This window comes from Dipodomys merriami, unplaced genomic scaffold (assembly GCF_024711535.1).
Source record: "Dipodomys merriami isolate MVZ:Mamm:240054 unplaced genomic scaffold, mDipMer1.0.p SCAF_2, whole genome shotgun sequence".
NCBI lineage: Eukaryota > Metazoa > Chordata > Mammalia > Rodentia > Heteromyidae > Dipodomys > Dipodomys merriami.
Window position 1 is genome coordinate 17,631,206 of NW_027203381.1, and position 18,024 is coordinate 17,649,229.

Consider the following 18,024-nt stretch of genomic DNA (forward strand, 5'->3'; position numbering starts at 1 on the left):
TTTGTAGAAGGGGATCCTAGATATCAATAATTAGGATAGAAAAAAGATTTCCCACCCCAAATGGTATAACTAAGCATAACAACTATGCTCACACTGAGTGTGATGCATACATAAACAGGAACCATGCTCAAGTTCATTATCACCATCCACAGAGTCATGATGAGAACTGAAATCCCATTTCTCCAGTAGTTGAAGCTCAGAAATAGACATCTATTTGAAATGGTGCCAGTTACTTTCGTGCAGGTGATCAGAATTGATGCTGTTACAAAGTCCACATGCCAGGCCTCCATGACACTAGGAAAGGCTGACTTCATAATAGACACAGACAAATGGCACATGGAAGTAGCCTCGAGTGACAGGGTGGTCACATCTTCTGTTGGCCCAGGGATCCTCGAGGCTCTCACATAATGTTGTGTCAGGGGACATAGCTGGGTTTGGCCACTGTCTAACGATCTGTGCTCTGGGAAGGAATTCATTCCTATTGAATGTGGTGAAGACATTTTGGCATAGATAGGAAAATACACTCAAAGTAACGCAGGAATTGTCTTCTATGCAGTTCAGAAAGCTGACCCAACAATGAAGCCTGAGAGATATACACTTGTAGTCCCTGAATAGTTTCCTTACAAGGAGAGCATAGAGCCGTTTGGGGTGATGGTGAGGTAGAGTCAGGAAGCTAATGGGGATTATGGGATGGTCTTGTCTTTTGCTGTTGTAATTTCCGGTTTCACATCTGAATTTTCCTTTGATTGATGCAGAAGATCACAGATCCAGGTCAAAGCAGATGAAAAATTAGGAAGATCAAGTGCCCATGAGCTTGTGATCTACTGATTTAAAATCTCTTAATTTGTTGAGCAAAGACTTATTAAACATCGAAACCTTCACAGGGCCCCAAATTATGCCAGTATCCCTCTGTTCTGCAGCCCATATTTCTTCAGAACTTTAGACTGGCAGAAGGAAGGAAGAAACAGATACTTGTGGTATGATACACACACACACACACACACACACACACACACACACACACACACGTGTGTGTGTGTGTAGTACTGGGGTTTAAACTCAGGTCCTCATCTTTCATACATTTGGCCTTCTACTCTCACAGGTGGTTGGGAAGGTTACATAACTTGATAGTTGTTCATGTTTTATCTTGTTTCAAAATGGGTTAGCTAATATAATGATTATAGCAATTTTTTTTGCCAGGCCTGGGGCTTGAACTCAAGACCTGGGCACTGTCCCTGAGCCTCTTTGGGCTCAAGCTAGCACTTACCACCATCATAATCTCAATATTTTGTAGTTCTATCATATCTAACAATTCCTTTCTGGACCCTTCCAGCCCTACTCTTTTCTGTCTCCATTTATTTTGTCTTCCTAAGCTGGTCTCAAAGTTGACATTTTCCTACCTTGGCCTCCTGAGTACTGAGATTGCAGTAGTGTACCACCATGCCTGACCTGTCCCCCCATTTGACCCTGTACAGAATGCCATCTAAATATAGCCTTTTGAATCTGAATTCCTTCATTTAGAGCAATGCAACTCACTCGTGTGTGCATAGAGTCGTTGGTTAGGAATCTAAATGTGATTCTAAAAACTATAGAGACAAGCCAAACTGTCTGCAGATCACTTCTGGGTGTGTGGGTTATAAATAGAATGGCTTGGCCTATTGTTTTTTTCCAGTTAGAGAGTGAGCTAGCCAGGGGAAGACTAAAGCTATGAATAGTTTTTCTGGAATGGAGTGTTCTAGTGAGTCTGTAGAATCTAGGACTGGAGAAAAGTGAGGGAAACACCTGTCCTGAAGGGTGTTTATTCACTTGACAGGCTGCTTCTTGGGCCAGCATTATGGACCAGGATGAGATATGAGCTAAGGAAGTTCCTTCCTGGCTTGCCTATCAATAAAAACCAAGAACCTGTGAATTTGTGTCTGCTACTGGATGTTTCCATGGGCTACAGGATGCAAAGCAGATTTGTGGACATGTTTTGGAAGCCACAGGGCAGAGGAAAGTCTGGGATGTTGGAGTGTCTTCGGCTAAGCCCTGGGAAGAAAGATGAGACTAAGCCAGAGGCTCCATCCATGGGTCTGAGAGTGGACGGTGGGATGAGGGAGACCAGCAAGCAGCTGAGAGGAGACCTGAGGGTCTTGGGGGGAGAAACTCTGTGCTGCCCCCTCCCCCTTCTTAGCAATCTGAATCTAAAAGAAAAGTCTCAGTTGAGTAGATGGGGTGGAAAGCAGAACTTTCTAGGAAAGGAAAACATTTTAATTTCCAGGCTCAATTCCTTCAGCAGGGCTCACAAATCCTCCAATAGCCGTTCTGCCCTGCCTGCAGCTCCAGCTCAGGGGTGAGCTCTGACTCTCCCGGGCAGGGCAGGTACCGCCTTGATGCAGGTGTCTGAAGGCAGCAGCTTGCTCTAGACTATCATGTGAGGCTCCCAGAAGACATGAAACCACACCTAGGCAATTCTCCACAACCTCTGCTCAGCGTGCAACAGACAGTGCTAGGGTTGTTCCTTCTAAGTGTCTCTTGTCCCTCGGCATCCCATTCCATGGTAACTACTGCTGAGAAGGGTTCAAGAAGTACCCCTGGGGATGGAGGACAGTTTTCTTTCTAGATCTTTCCATGGGACCACTGGGGCCTTCTGCAGCTATTGATTCTATCACACCACTTTTGCTGCTCCTTTCCAGTGGCATGAACCCCATGAGAAGCTGTGCTTTTGAAGACTTCAAAGGGGTTGGGGAGATAACCTAGCAGTAGTTGCCCCCCAGATCTTGGGAGAAGATGTAATGAAAGTCTGCACATTCCCTTTGCAGAGGGAGCAGGAAGCCAGTTCCCAAGCCCAACTGCCTGCCAGAGGATTTAGAATGGCTTGGACCAAAGTCACTCCAGCAGGCTCGACTCCATTTCTGGGTGGGTAGACACTGGTTAGACTTGCCCCCTCCAAGTCTCCACTGCCCATAGCCTGCCCACTTGTGTCTGAGAGTTGGAAAGCTGGTCAAGAAACAATGACCTGTAATGACAGTGTGCCTTCTAATCTCTCACATGAGGAATATAAACGGGGCAGCATTCTCCAAGAAGAAGATCTCCCTCAGCGGTTGCTCTGAACGTGTGTAGGAAGGGGAGAAGGTAGACAGGCAGGGTTGGGCAAGGTTGAAGGGTTATTTCCACCCCTTCTTTCAAATCAATGTTTATCATGGTCCCTGTTTCCTAGATGGAGTGTGGGAGATTCTAACAGCCTCGTCTTCCCAACCAGAAGTTTCTGGAATGTGTCCTAAGATCTCAACCTGTGTTAGTCTATGTGTTTGTTTGTTTTGGCCGGTCATGGGGCCTGAACTCTGGGCCTGGGCGCTGTCCCTCAGCTCTTCAGCTCAAGGCTAGCGCTCTACCACTCGAGCCATAGTGCCATTTCTGGCTTTTTCTGCTTATGTGGTGCTGAGGAATAGAACCCAGAGCCTCATGCATGCAAGGCAAGCACTCTACCACTGAGCCACCTTCCCAGCCCTAACATATCTCTTTCTTCAAACACTATCTTGTCTGATTAAAGAGATGAGAAGCTAATAGCAAAAGGTGATCACCATGGCTATCCTTGATGCCTGGGCCCTGTTCTGGCCTGTTCCAGGAATTCATTCAGGAAGACTGAAAGTTCTCCCTAGAGTTGGTAGAACCTATTTCAGGTCCCATCGCTGGGAAGTGGCCCTGAGCTCACACACACAGTGGGGCCTCCTGCGATGACACTCTAAGTTCAGTTGAAGGAGAGGGGACAGCGAGGCAGAGCAACACTCTAGGTGTGTGGAGGCCAATGAAGGAGCCCTGAGGCCAAGCGTGAGCTGCTCTTGAGGGATAGAGCCATTGTCCATGTGGGGGGAGCAGCTTACATATGGGGGGTGCTGGGAGCGAGTGGGAGAGAGTGAGAAGACTCAGAATGTGCTCAGAAGACAGAGACATCTAGATCTATGGAATACCCTTTGTTCTGAAAGTCAGTGGTCCCCATGGGTGTCCGACAGCCAAAGCAAGGGAAGAGCTGTGCGCATGCGCATTGTTCAAATCCACTGGTTCTCATATCTCCATCCTGAAGGCAGTCCTGGGAGACATGCACGCGTGCCTTCTCCCACGGTGAAATCACCAGAGGGGTAAGGCTTCCATGAGGTTGGTGGCCCTAGGATAGGGGTGCAGGGATCACAGTGTGGGCGTAGCCCCCGGGTGAGAGTCCTGCTGGTTTTATCAGGAGGAGGGGTGTTGGCAGAGACAGGCAGCTGCAGACTCTAGTCTGTGCTGGGGCCTCCTCGTCCCCAACACCTAGCTAGAGTCTCCCTTCCCTCAAGGATACAGCTGCCTGGACATCTGGGGACCAACTTCTCTGAGAAGGCCTTGGGAAGACCTCAAGGCATGGGCTTCTCATAAGAGTAGGCATATACACAGGCTTCCCTGTGTGATCTGGGAGCAACCAGGCTGTGGACAAGTCACCATCCATCCATCCATCCATCCATCCATCCATCCATCCATCCATCCATCCATCCATCAGTGTATCCATCCATCCATCCATCCATCCATCCATCCATCCATCCTTCCATCCATGTATCCATCCATCTACCCACCCACCCACGGGGGGACTGTGGCATGGATACTGTGATTCTTATGGGGCCTAGGCTCCCTGGAGACCTCCTGAAAATCACAGGCTCTGCACAAAGGCAGGTGGGGGGGAGGGAACCTGGGACTACCAGAGGGATGTGCAGGAGAGCTGCTGTCAGACAGGTCCAAGGCTGTCATCTACGGGACTGGTTATGCTTGTCTCTGAGGCTTGGGGAGGAAGAAAGCCAACATGTGTGGCAGAAGTCTGCAATGCAATTAGCACGGGCCAATGAATACCGAGCCACGCAGACTCCTGTTCTCACTGCTGTAGGTAGATCAGCTCAGTTGGTCCTCACACCAACCTCTTGAGGTTACAGGAAGGAAATTGAGGCACAGAGAAGGTAAGCAACATATCCATGCTCACACAGGCTCTAAGTGGCATGTCTGGGATGGAACCCCAGGCTTTGATCTAAATAAGGGGTTCTACTACCCCCACATAGGAGAGACCTCCAGAGCTCTCTGAGGTAGGGACTAGCTCCCCAGGCAGGCAGTGGTCCAAGCACAGAATAGTCAGCCCCACAGGGACATGTGCCAATACCATGTTCCTAGTATATATACATGTGCTACGCATGGCTTCTCCAACTTGAAGATGGGGACCTTGATTGATTAATTGCAGATTCAATTTTTTTAATTCTGACAGGCTGCCTTTTGTGGGGTCAGTCTTGAGCCTGCAAGGCCACTGGCAAACTTTAATATGCTGCTTGCCTAAGAATTTATGAGGAGCCTTGCTGACAGGCCAGGCAGGCAGCAGCAGATGGACCAATCAGGAAGGTTAACTCCTGATATCACAGACACTTCTCTAAAGACCATTTAAAACAAGATCACCTTCCCAGAGGTCCAGTTTAAGCAGAAATATATGGTCCTCTATTCCATGATCTTCTCTCTCTCCGAAAATATAACTCTTATTTGTACCAATATACATTTGAGGTACCTGAAAAACCTTTCTGAAAAGAAATAACAGCCCGGCCAAATAGCCTTCTTATTGCGCACTCCAAATTCAGTCTGTTAAATTCATTTTCATAAAAGCACATAGCAGGGAATCTCCAATGAAAGGACAAAAACACAATCTTAAATGCTCAGCTCACACTAGAATTGTTGGTACATCAGCTGGCACAGCCTATGTATGCAGTTAAAATAGGCAAAGGCAAAGAAATAGTTTCACTAAATCAGTTGCACAGACCTGTCATGAACTTCCAACAGGGTCTAGATGCCGATCTGCTGGCCCTCTTTTCCCAGGCCACCCTCCCCAACTCCAGCCTTCAAGAGGTCTTGCCACTGCAGTTCACCACCTCATTCCTGGCCATTGAATCAAAAGCCCATGCACATTCTTGTACTCCTGCAGATCCTTGTGTGTGTGTGTGTGTGTGTGTGTGTGTGTGTGAGTGAGTATGTGCAGTACTGGGGCCTCATGCTTGCTAGGCAGGCCTCCAGACTCTGTCCTTATGTGCTCATTATAATAATAATAATTATTATTATTATTATCATCATCATCATTATTTTGTCGGTCTTGGGGCCTGAACTCTGGGCCTGGGTGCTGTCACTCAGCTCTTCAGCTCAAGGCTAGCGCTCTACCACTTGAGCCACAGCACCACTTCCAGCTTTTTCTGCTTATGTGGTGCTGAGGAATTAAACCCAGGGCCTCATGCATGCAAGGCAAGCACTCTACCACTGAGCCACCTTCCCAGCCCCTCATTATTATTTTTAAGATAGGGTCTTGCTTCCTGCCCAGGCAAGATTGCAGGACTGTGATCCTCCTAATTTTTGTTGCCCACTGTGATTGGGGTGACAGTTATGTGCTACCACACCTGACTTCTAGTGAGATGGACTCCTTAGGACATCTGTCTGGGCTACCCTGGGACATCTCAGCCTCCTAAGTAGCTAGGATTAATTGAGTCACTGGTGTCCAGCTACCATCTTCATATGTTTTTTGGGGGGGAGGAAATTATTGAGATTTGAACTCAGGGCCTTCTGCTTGCTAGGCATGCACTCTACCACGTGAGCCACACCTCCAGCTTCTTTTTTGCACTAGTTATCTTCAAGGTAGGGCTTGCTTTATGCTCAGCCTCACCTGCAATCCTCCTACTTGTGCTCTTCTGTCATCAGATACATAGGCATGTGACACTGTGCCCAGCCATTGGTTGAGATGGCGTCTCACAAACTTCCTTTTGCCCCAGCTGGCCTCAAACTGTGATCTAAAGCATCTAGGATTATAGGCATGATTCCCTGCACCTGGCCTTTATTGTTTTTACGTGTACCATTTGGCGATATTAAGTACACTCACAATGCCGTCCACCATCGCCACCATCCATCACCAGGATGCTGTTAATCCTATAAAATCAACTCTGTCCCTTGTAAATGCCAATTCCTGCTCTTTTTCCCTCTCCTAGCCCACGACCATCCTTCTTCCTGCCTCTTGAGTCTTGGCTACACTCTGGCCCTCCACTAAATGGAGTCACATTGGACTTATCCCTTTGTGTCTGGCTTGCTTCACTTAGCATAATGTGATTCCCCTTCCTCTTAAACAGCAGGACCAGGGAGTGATGGAGTTGGGCTGCTTTTTAAAAAGCACTCTGTTGAAATGTGGCCATCTCCTAATTCGACTAAAGCTCTCAGGCACAGATAAAAGCCCCAGCCCTCACCTTCCTGAATCCATCATGAGCTCTGAATCCTGTTACAGTTGATAGACAAGATCACATTTTTTGTTTGTTTAAGAGCTGCACCGGAATCAGCAATCTTAATGCCATCACCCTCACAGAATCAATGGCTGGGCTGGTTAAGGAGGCGTAAGGAGGGAGAGGCTTGGTTGGTTTGGCTGCTTGAACCTCAGTTTCCCCATCTGCTCATGCTCCAAATTCTCCTCTGTGGGCTGTTTGCATCCTAGGGTGCTGTATCACACAGTCAACAGCATCTTCTTTTCCTTTTTTTCTTTTAAATACAGGGTCTTAGTATGTAGCCCAGGCTGGCCTCAAATTCCCGATCTTCCTGCCTCAGCCTCCCAAGTAGCTGGGATTATATATGCTTACCATCAAACTCAGCTTCAATAGCAATCATTAAGAGAGGAATCCTGCTTGGTTACAGTGATTTAGATTTGAATGTTTTAGGGGTCAGTGTGTGAGCAAATGGAGCTTATTAGGAAAATGCACTCACTGCCACGCAATCAACACAGTTGTCTTGCTGGACTGGCCAGGGGAAAGCTAGCAGCATTCGGGGTCTGTGGGTCTCAAACTGGCCACAGGTTAGATGTGCCTAGGGAATTCAGAGTAATTCTGACTATCTACCACACCGACTGCACCAGAATTCCTGGGATGAGACTCAGGCACGTCATAGTTAGAATTCCCAAGGTGAGTCCACATTTGAGAACCAGTGTCTCAGAGATCTTCCATTCCTGCTTTGAAAAGGGAAGCAAAAATGTCATAATTCACAACTTGTAAGCTTTCAATTTCTAACTGTATTCAAGATGAACTGAGTCTCTGAGTAACTCAGAGGTCTTTCCTGAACAGCTGATGCCAGGAAATATCAATCAATAATAATCAAACCAGTCAAAAAATCAAAAACTGTGGCTCAAGTGGTAGAGTGGTAGCTTTGAATGAAAAAGTCAAGTGAGAGCACCAGGCCATGAGTTCAAGCCCCCAAACCAGCACAAAAACAACGACAACAAAAAGTCCAGCTAAAGCAATTATTGCTATGCCATGATGGCTTGTTTGAAGTTCATGTTGAATGGCACACCCAGGAATGTTAGGAACTAACCTCTAGTCAAGAGGAAACTATCTTCAAGTTGAATTGCTAGGTTAAAAAAACCCACAGGACCAGGCAGCCTTTCTGTTCAGGTCCAGTCCTTGGAAATCAACAAGCTCCCCAGGTGCAGGGTGTGGATTTCCCTCTCATAGAACAGAGCTGCTACTGTGGTAACTGACGCCTCTGGACAGCTACACTTGTCCTAGGCCAACCTTGAGGTCAGACTCAAGGTCTCATATGTGTCCGCCCTGCCACCACCACTGTGAAAGACAGTATTTTCCAAAAGCCTTCTTGCAGCCCAGTGTCAGTGGCTCATACCTGTAATCCTTGCTACTCGGGAGACGGAGACCTCAGCATCCTGGTCCAAAGCCAATCCTGGCAGGAAAGTCCATGAGACTTTTATCTCCCACAAAGTACCAAAAGCCAGAAGTGGTGCTATGGCTCAAGTGATAGAGCCTGCTATGAACAAAAAAAAGCTCAGGGACAGTGCTCAATCCCTGAGTTCAAGTCCCAGGACCAGCAAAACCATAAATAAATAAAGCCTTGCAGTGGGTGTGATAATAAGGACTATCTGCCACGTGCTGACTCTGTTTGATCATTTGATCTTGAACAGTCCCACCAATCACTGAGGCCCTCGTGGACACAGCCAGCGTGCTTCCTCTACTGGGACCTCTCCAACTGCTCGTCCCTTCCCCTCCTCTTCAGCTCAGAGCACACTCAGAATAGAAGTCGCACCTCTGGACTCTCCACTTCTCAGCAGGCTCTGAGGTTTAACCCATAGCTTTCCCTAAAGACAGCTCAGATGGCTTCTGTGGCCTAAGTATGGAGAGATAACTCATCTTGGCTTTCTTACGCTCAAGTAGAATCAGGTGGAACCTGGGCATGGGAGGGGGGACACATCCCAGGACCTCCAGGTGGCTGATGGGTTCAGAGGCTGAGAGGGGACCACCATGGGCCCCAGGGAATTTGCTGATATCAGAGGTCCCGGAGTCTGGAGGAAGATGATGCTGTAGGCCCCGCCAATCCATCCACTGCACAGAGTGGTAGAAAGATCCAGAAAAAGCTCTGCTCATCTTGATCTTGGCTGCTTGCTGTCCTGGGTCAGGAATCTCACCTGCAGCTCACTGTTTCATAAAGGCCGCATTCCTTAAAATGGGCCCCTATCCTAAAGAGTCTAATAAGTAAGAGGGTGTGATGTCAAACACTTGGGACAGGCTGGCACCAGCATTTATTTATAAAGTCTCAAGATCTCCTAGTTGAGGATTTATCCTAGGCCACTCACCAAACCTCTTGCACCACATATCCATTTTTTTAATGAGAGCCTCTTTAGGGAGTAGATGTCTTTAGGAGGGACCATGGAAACAACCCAGTTACATGTCAACACGGGGCCTGTGATCTTCTATGGGCAGCAGTCAGTTCAGACACCTGTGTAGTGCATCCCTTGTGAATGAGCCTCCCACCTCCTCCAGCACTGATCCTGAGGGCTTCTGCTCCCTGTGTGCAGGAGACCATTGCTGTGGTGTGCCTGGGCCCTGCAGGCAGAGGAGGCCGGGGGCTGGTGGCTGTTACTGTGTAGACCATCAGCAAGGCCAGCTACTCTCTCTAGGTTTGGAGACAGGATGGGATGTTTGGGTCAGGAAAAGGAGGCTGGGAGGGATGGGAGCTGCAGGTGACTGGGAGGAGAATGGGCTTGCTGGAGGAGCAGCACTGTGGTCACTCTACTGTCCCTCCTCAGCTGGGAGGCAGCCGAGGCAATGGAGGATGAAGAAGAGGGCGGAAGAAAGATCCTGAGGCCATGCCTGGCTCTCTCACCAACATGGCTCCTTTCAGGAGCTAAACCCAGTTTTTGGCTCTCTCACTGGCTGATGCTGACCTGGAGAAGGGTCTTTTCACTGTGGTGACAGAGCACCTGCTGGAGTATTACTAAGCAGGGGTCGATTCTCTCGAGAGTCTGTCTCTTTCTGGAGAAGGTACAGAGGCCTTGACACATGCACCACTTCTGAATGCCCACGGAATCACCTGTCCCATGGAATCACCAGCCCATTTCTGATGCTCTGTTACTTCTGGCACGGGTATTTATGAAGGATTTTTAGTGGGTGCAGACCTGTCCATGGTGCTACAAGTCGGGAACCTGCTGTGGTGTCTCATCTGCAAAGGTCAGGAGAATCCTGGTGACAGTCCTCACTGGCTGAGGCTGGACAGTCCCAGAATGAAGAAAGAGAAAGGGGGACAGGGAGGATTCAGGCTTGAGGGCCTCTTAAAAAACACCAAATTGTGTTTGGCATTGGCAGCTCACACCCAAAATCCTTGCTACTCTGGAGGCTGAGATCTGAGGATCAAGATTCAAAGCCAGCCTAGGCAGGAAAGCTATAAGACGCTTCTCCCCAATTAGACAGCAAAGAAGCTGGAAGGAAAACTGTGGCTCAAGTAGTAGAGCACCAGCCTTGAGCAAAAAAGCTAAGGGACAGAGCTTAGGCCCTGAGTTCAAGCTCCAGCACTCACACACACACACACACACACACACACACACACACACACACACACACACACACACACACACACACACACACACACACACACACACACAGAGTTTAGGCCCTGAGTTCAAGCTCCAGCACTCACACACACACACACACACACACACACACACACACACACACACACACACACACACACACACACACAAAACCAAATAGTAAACACAGAATGAATATGTATCTTGAGTCAGAAAAGTAATGGTGGCCCATTAAAAAATTATAAAAAGTTGGCAAATACTGCAAACATCACAGAGTTAATCAAGATCACATTTTTACTAATTAGCTGTTTGGCAAACCACAAGTGACACATGGGAGCGTAGTGCATACTTTTTGATCATCTCTTCTGTGACAATTTTGTAATAGCATTTTCTGCAGAGAGAATTTAAAAATAACTCTGGGAGATAATTGAGAAGATAATGAACAGTGTGGTTGATCCTTCAGTACTGTCTGGTATTTTAGAAGTTTCTCCCAGGTTCAAAATTAGTTATTGGGTTGGATGCTGGTGGCTTATGCCTATAATCCCAGCTATTCAGGAGTCTGAGATCTGAGGATTGCAGTTCCAAGCTGGCCCAGGCAGACAAACCCAAAAGATTATTAACTCTAGTTAACCAGCAAAAGTATATATTAGTGTAGGTATGGCTCAATCACCTCATCTCTACTTCCCAAATATCTAGGGTTACAGGCTTGCACCATTGGGCTCAATCTTAGATCTGAACAGCCATGTGTGCTCTGCATCAGGAAATCACAAACTTGACCTTGCCAAAACTCAGATGGCTGCTCCTGGCTCCTTCTCCAGAGCTTCTGATCTTCAGGTCTCAGTTCTCAGGTAGATCTGGGAACCTGCATGTCTGACAAGTTCCCAAGCAAGTCTGCAGCTGTTCAGCACTGCAGAATCAGGTGTCTGAACATTCCTTCCTGCTTCCCTCACACCCACTTTCTTCTATCCAGGTACTTGGGTACCATGAGTCTAATTCATGCTTATACTTGGGACACCATACCCAGTAAGTCCCAAGGTCCTCATCCCCCAGACAGTCAGCTAAACATTGGTGTTTACTGCTGTCACCGAGTGCCTATGTCACCTCATTAAACAGGTTCTTGCTCACGACTTGGGTAAACAAGTTCAGCTACTAAAAAGGGCTGTGTCGGCACCTGATTTCTCAGGCTGTGTCATGCATGCCACACTAGCTGATACTTTGGCTCCTGGCCAGACGATCAGGTGGTTCGTTCTGGGCATTGCCTGCAGGGCGAGGGCTGCCCAGCCTCCACCTCTCAGATCTGCAGGTTCAGCTGCAAAGCTCACCAGCAGCATCTTTCCACGGAAGCTCACAGCCATGGTCTGTACTGTAAGACTCAAGGTCAGGGCGGCTTCATTGCACACAGTTCTCTGTGGCTCAGTTCATCCCTGCTCAGTGGGTCCGAGGAGAAGTCAATATCCCTCTGGAGATCGGTGGTTCCCTTGTATGCAATTCAAGGAAACCAGCACAACCCTTAGGATAAGGTCATAGAGGCCAAAAAAGCCTCCTGTGCATCCTGCCCTCAGCATCATCCTGCATCAGTCTCTGCACAGCGCACTCAGGAACACAGTTTGGAGATGTCTTGCAGAGAAAGAGCCATGGGGCCAAGGCTAGAGCTCTCACTGTCCTGTTTAGAAGCCTGAGAAAGTCTATCAGCCCCTAGGCTTTAGTTTCCTATTCTGTAAATTAGGAGAGAATGGTATAAGCTCTTTCTGTATCACAGGAATCAAATGATAAAAATCAAACTCCTGAGGTTTATGCACCACCCATACAAGCATGTCTTGTCCACAGTACAATAGATGTACCGTTGAGCACCGTGACTGGTAATGCTTACATCTACTTTTATGCTTCATCTGTCTCCTTTCTTGTCAGACAATCAACTGTCACTTCTCTGCTGGAAGAGTGTCTGTCTGGTCCCTAGTTTGCTGCCTCGAGCCACTGTGGATTTGACAAACAGATGATGAAGTTTATGGAAGGCAAACTGCATACAACACAGGGCACACAGGATCCTGCCATCTTTCCCCAGGAGCATCCTTGCAGATTTTTCCCTTCTCCTTTGAAATTCTATGTGAAGATGATTGCATTTGTCTTTGTAGAAGAGTCAGAAGCCAGACAGGTTCTTCCCTGAAAGCTCCGCCTTTCCATTGGCCATGAGTTTCTAGAGATAGGTTTGCTGTCCTGAGAATCTTGGAGAAGGATCTAGAACCCAAGAATGTGCAGTCTATGGCAGCATGGGATGACTCTGAACTGGGAGAATCCTCTCCCTCTATTATGGCCACCAAATCCCAACTGCCAGGTGGCTCTGCCTCCCTCTACCTCAGGCCTGCTCAGGCTCGTCACATATTTCCTGCAATCTCCATGTCCATTCTCTAAGTCTTATCACCCTGCCCTTCCTCCACCTGGCTGCAGCCTCTCTACTAGCCAAAGACAAGCTTAAGGAATCAACCATTCTTGGGTGGTAATAGTCAAGGAAAATAAACAACAGATAAAATAACAAGTGAATGACCAAAGCTTTTAAAGAAGTCTCATTTCATAGAATAAATGCGCTTTGGGTCCACCTTTCCAATGTACACGTTTATATTAAAGGGACCTACAGGAAGTATATTCACAAAGAGAAGCAGTTTTGTCACATGAGCAAACATCTGCTTAGTGATCTGACAAGAACAAAACAGGGTAGGCCTTTGGCTTTGTAACTTAGGAGCTACATCAAAAAAGAAAATCCATTGCTCAGAAAAAGAACGGGAAGGAACAAAAGGAAGCAGAATGTAGCAAAGAACGTAAGGGAGAGAGAAGATGTTGGATCCACTCAGGGAGAATAGTGGTGTTCTGTCTAGTTAAGGGTTAAGCAGAAAAGATTTTGTGCCTCAACCCCTATTGCTGGAAATATCTTTAAAACATCCTCATTCAATTTCCTGCTTTCTTGCTATGTAGCACCCAGGGTACAGAATTTAATTTTTGATGACTGAATGGCTTCCTCAGGAACCAAGTCTTTCAGAACTTTTTATTGTGGTACAAGGCTACAGGTAGGAGTGTGGAAACCTTGAATTACATTTGGCAGCTTGGTCTACAGAATGTTCAGACTAGAAACTAATTTAAAGTTTAAAAAAATGGCGAGCAAGAGAAATTCCTGATGAGTTCTTATGTTGCTGCACTTTTCTGTTCTCCATAAAGCCAAAAACAGACTCTGCTGTCCCCTCAGGAAACGTTAGTTGTTTTGGGGAGTCGAGAGCAATTGAGATGCTCACAAGGCTGGGGGGGGGGATCTCCAGACCTCCACCATTGTCTATTTGCCTTTCCTCAGCTTCCCTTTCTTCTCTTTTTCCTCCCTCATAGCCTCCTGTTCCTTCTAAGCCTCCTTTTCCAAAGCCTGTCTGGGTGCTTAGACAGGCTTGTTTCTTTGTTATTCCTTGCCTCATTCTTGGGTCTAATAATTAAATAAGATCTGCTCTAGATAATTAAGGGTTCCTATTCATTGGCACTTTGCCCTTTGCTGATGCCACCCTTTTTACTGGGAAATCTATGGGCCTCTGACTGTCTGTCTGTGAAGGGGGCAAACATGTGTCACTGAGACAATGGTGTGCTCCTGAGGACTGGGTACCAAGGGTAATAGTCTGTCTCAAGAAGATGACAGATTGCACACCTGGCATCTTCCACACCTGAAGGTGTGGAAAGACAGCACTGGCCTCCAGTGGGAAGCAAGGATGCTGGGCAAAGGCTAGAAGCTCTGGGTGAAGGCTCTCTGCTCCCACAGGACCTTGCATCTGGAGTCTGAGGCTTGGCGGTGGGACAGGAGGCCCTGCCTGGCTTGGTAAGTGCCTCCCAAGGGCATCAGGTGCTTGTACTGCATGTTCCTGTCTCTGCTGGCACTCTTGGCCTTCAACTCCAGTCTTCTCCATAGCCATGAGGCCCATGGGCCCTGTTCTATTTCATCTGACTGTGAGTGTGGAAGCCGACCCCGATGTAGAATAAGAGGATGCTATAGACATTGTCTATAGACACTCATTCAGCCCCGGTCTTTCTGTGCTAGTTGTTTTTGGAGATAAAGTCCATGAACTTTTCTACCTAGTCTGGCCTCAGACTGCAATCTTTCAGCTCTCAGCCTCTTGAGTAGCCAAGATTATAGGTATGAGCCATTGGCTCCTGGCTCTATACACTTATTTTAATTAGAATCTGGGTGACGTCTTAGAAGACTGTCTTATAAATTACAAAGCTAGGAAGGTCAAGGTTATGTGATTGAATAAAGGCCCAAAAGGACTTCTTCAGGTTGGAAAAGTGGTCTGAAGCCAAAGAGATGATATCCGTCAGGGATAAGAACAAGTCCTGTACTTGCGCTAAAAAAAAAAAAAAAAAAAAAAATCAGCATCTAAATGTAAAATCAGAGAATATAGAATCCACAGAAGTCAGTTGGCTACAGGCTCACTATAAGCCCACAGCGTGAAATGCTGCCAAAAAGCCCTCCGCAGTATGAACGCCGTGTCATTCCCACAGCAGAGATGTCACTCCCACTGACTCTGGGCTGCTGAAGTCACAGAAGACTCCGTCTGGAAAACATATTACAAAAAGAATCTGACAAGGAGGAGGAGGACAATGGGAGGGCAGGCAGGGTAGGGTGAGCCCTGGAAATACTGTTATCTAAATAGCCACCAAAGCAGCTGAATGGAGGGTGGAAATGTGGCTTCTGAAGCCAGTCATGCTGGCTCGGCCATTTATTGGTTGGGTGAAGAGTGGGCAAATGACTCTACTTTACTGGATAACAATAGCAGCTAACACACCAGTTTGTTTTGAGGATTAAGCAGGTTAACTCCTGTCAGGCACTGAATAACAGCAGCTGTTGCATTAGGTTTGTTTTGTGTGTGTGTATGTTTGTTTTTTGAAGATTAAGTAGGTTAACACCTATCAAGCATTGAATAACAGTGCCTGAGTGATAAAGGGAGGGCTATAGTGATAAAGGGAGGGCTATAGCAAACAGAGGTATAGAAGGACAAGATCTAGGGGGAAAGGTGCCCAAGGACAAGATTTTTTTTTTTTTTTTTTTTTTTTTGCTTTAGCCTGGAGGCTCTGGAAACCATACTTTGTTCAGAAGGAAGTTGGAGGCGGGGCTTGTTCATGAGCCAATCAGCACTTATGGAACACTTCCTATGGTGAGCTAGGAGGCTAGGTGGTAGGAATATGGAGATGAATGAGTTGTATCCTGTATCTCTAATGGAGGGAAACAATAGTAAGGGATAAGCAGTGATTAACCACCTCCTGGGAAACTTCTCAAAGCATCATCAACATGAGACATCAGATCAGGATCTCAAAGGAGCTGGGCAAAGGGAGCAGAAGGAGCTGTCATTGGATAGGGAATCTCTCTGGGAATGGTGACAAGTCGGAGATGTCACATCACAAGGCCAGTGGGGTGGCAGTGAATGAACCGAGAGAGAGAAGGGCCAGTTGCTTGCAATTCAAAGATGTGTGATTCTGACCTAGAAGGGAGACACAGAAGTCAGTATGGCCGTCAATGCCTGAGCCTTTTGCTCCTATACTACTGTCCTTTCAACAGCTAGAGATGAAGGGAAAAAACTGAAAGCAGCCAGAGGAAAAAAAGACACATTACACCATGGGGGAAATAATACAGATGAAAGCCAACTTCTCACCAGGGACAGAAAACAAAGCAATATTTTTCAAGAATTGAAACAGGAAAAAAATTCTCATAAATTCAGAATCTTATATCTAAAGGAGATTAAACTTTAAAGAGAGGGGGGGGGAGGGAATTAACTGAATGCCAGTGGCTCATTGCCTGTCATCTTAGCCACTTGGGAGGCTCTGGAGGATCACAGTTTCCTATCTGGAAAATAGCAAAAAGCCAGACTAGGGATGTGGCTTATGTGGTAAAGCACCTGCCTAGCAAGTGAGGCCCTGAGATCAAAGTCCAGAACAAGAGCAAGCGAGCGAGTGTGTGTGTGTGTGTGTGTGTGTGTGTGTGTGTGTGTGTGTGTGTGTGTGTGTGTGTGTGTGTGTGTGAAGAGAGAAATCAAGATACTTTCAGATAACAAAGAATCTATCACCAGCAAGCCTATACTGTGTAACACACTGGTTCCCTTCAGTCCTAGCATGTAGTATGTTCTAGAATGGAACAAAGCAAGTGGTATCCAGGCTGAAAGGTCAGTACCAGGTGGTACTCACAGGAAGAATTTCTCAAGAGAGAGCCATTGATCCCCCTGAAGCACTTAAGCACTGCTCACCCCCAGTGGAGAACCACACAGTGGAAAGGGGGAGCTCTGATTTGAGAGGCAGCAGCCACACAGGGCTGGTGTGCACTGGAACAGCACCTGCGGTAGGGTTGGCAAATAGCTGCTGCTCCTAGCTCCTGACTCCCTGACTCATCACTTGGTTCTGGTCATAAAGGGTCCATTCTTGGTAAACAAGCCACCTCCAGGACCCTATGTGAGGACTCTGGCTGGCTTCTGTCCTGATTGGCTGGTGCCAGGGCCCATGGCAGTTGTTAGAGATGTATAATGTTGAGGCTGGATACATGGTTCAGTTGGTAAGGCATAGCTGATGAGCAAAAGTGTCAGGTACTGAGTTCAAGATCTGGTCTCTGACAACAACAACAAAAGATTGTATAACATTGCCCCAGGGCCTTAGTAGAACTGCTCCCCAGGATGGGGGCCTGGGTGGTTGGAGAAGGCTGGGGCAAAGGGAGGTGCCTGTTCCCAGGGCCCCACTTCTGCAGTGGGAAGCGGGCAGGGAGGCGCTGAAAGCCAAGAAAATTTCCTTTTCCAAGTCTGCCCAAGTTCAGGGACACCGGACTCTCTAGTTCAACCTCTGTTCTAATCCCTTAGGCCATATTTTCCCCTCTCTTAAAAGGGGATATTTCACAGTCTTATAAATAAATCTTTTCAGCTCCACTGATTTGGAATAAGACGTTTAACGGCTTAAGAAGAAAGTGACCTTTCCTGCTAGCTGGCTGGTCAGCAAGGTGTCCTTCCAGGGGCCCATTTTCTCAGGGCCTCTGTGGGTGGCTGGGCTGCTCACAGTTCTAGCAAGATGGTCTGGGTCCTCTTCCAGGTCCTGAATAAGTCTTCCCCAGTCCCTGAACCTTGGGCTTTGCCAGCTGCCCTGTGTGGAACATCCAGATC

The 18,024-nt window shown here is 47.4% G+C and overlaps 1 protein-coding gene across 5 annotated transcripts in view; it reads right to left on the reverse strand.

The window, feature by feature from the left end:
- Mapk4 (mitogen-activated protein kinase 4) overlaps positions 1–18,024 on the reverse strand; it is a 119,114-nt gene that overhangs the window by 11,693 nt on the left and 89,397 nt on the right. The gene's annotated exons all lie outside the window — the stretch shown is intronic.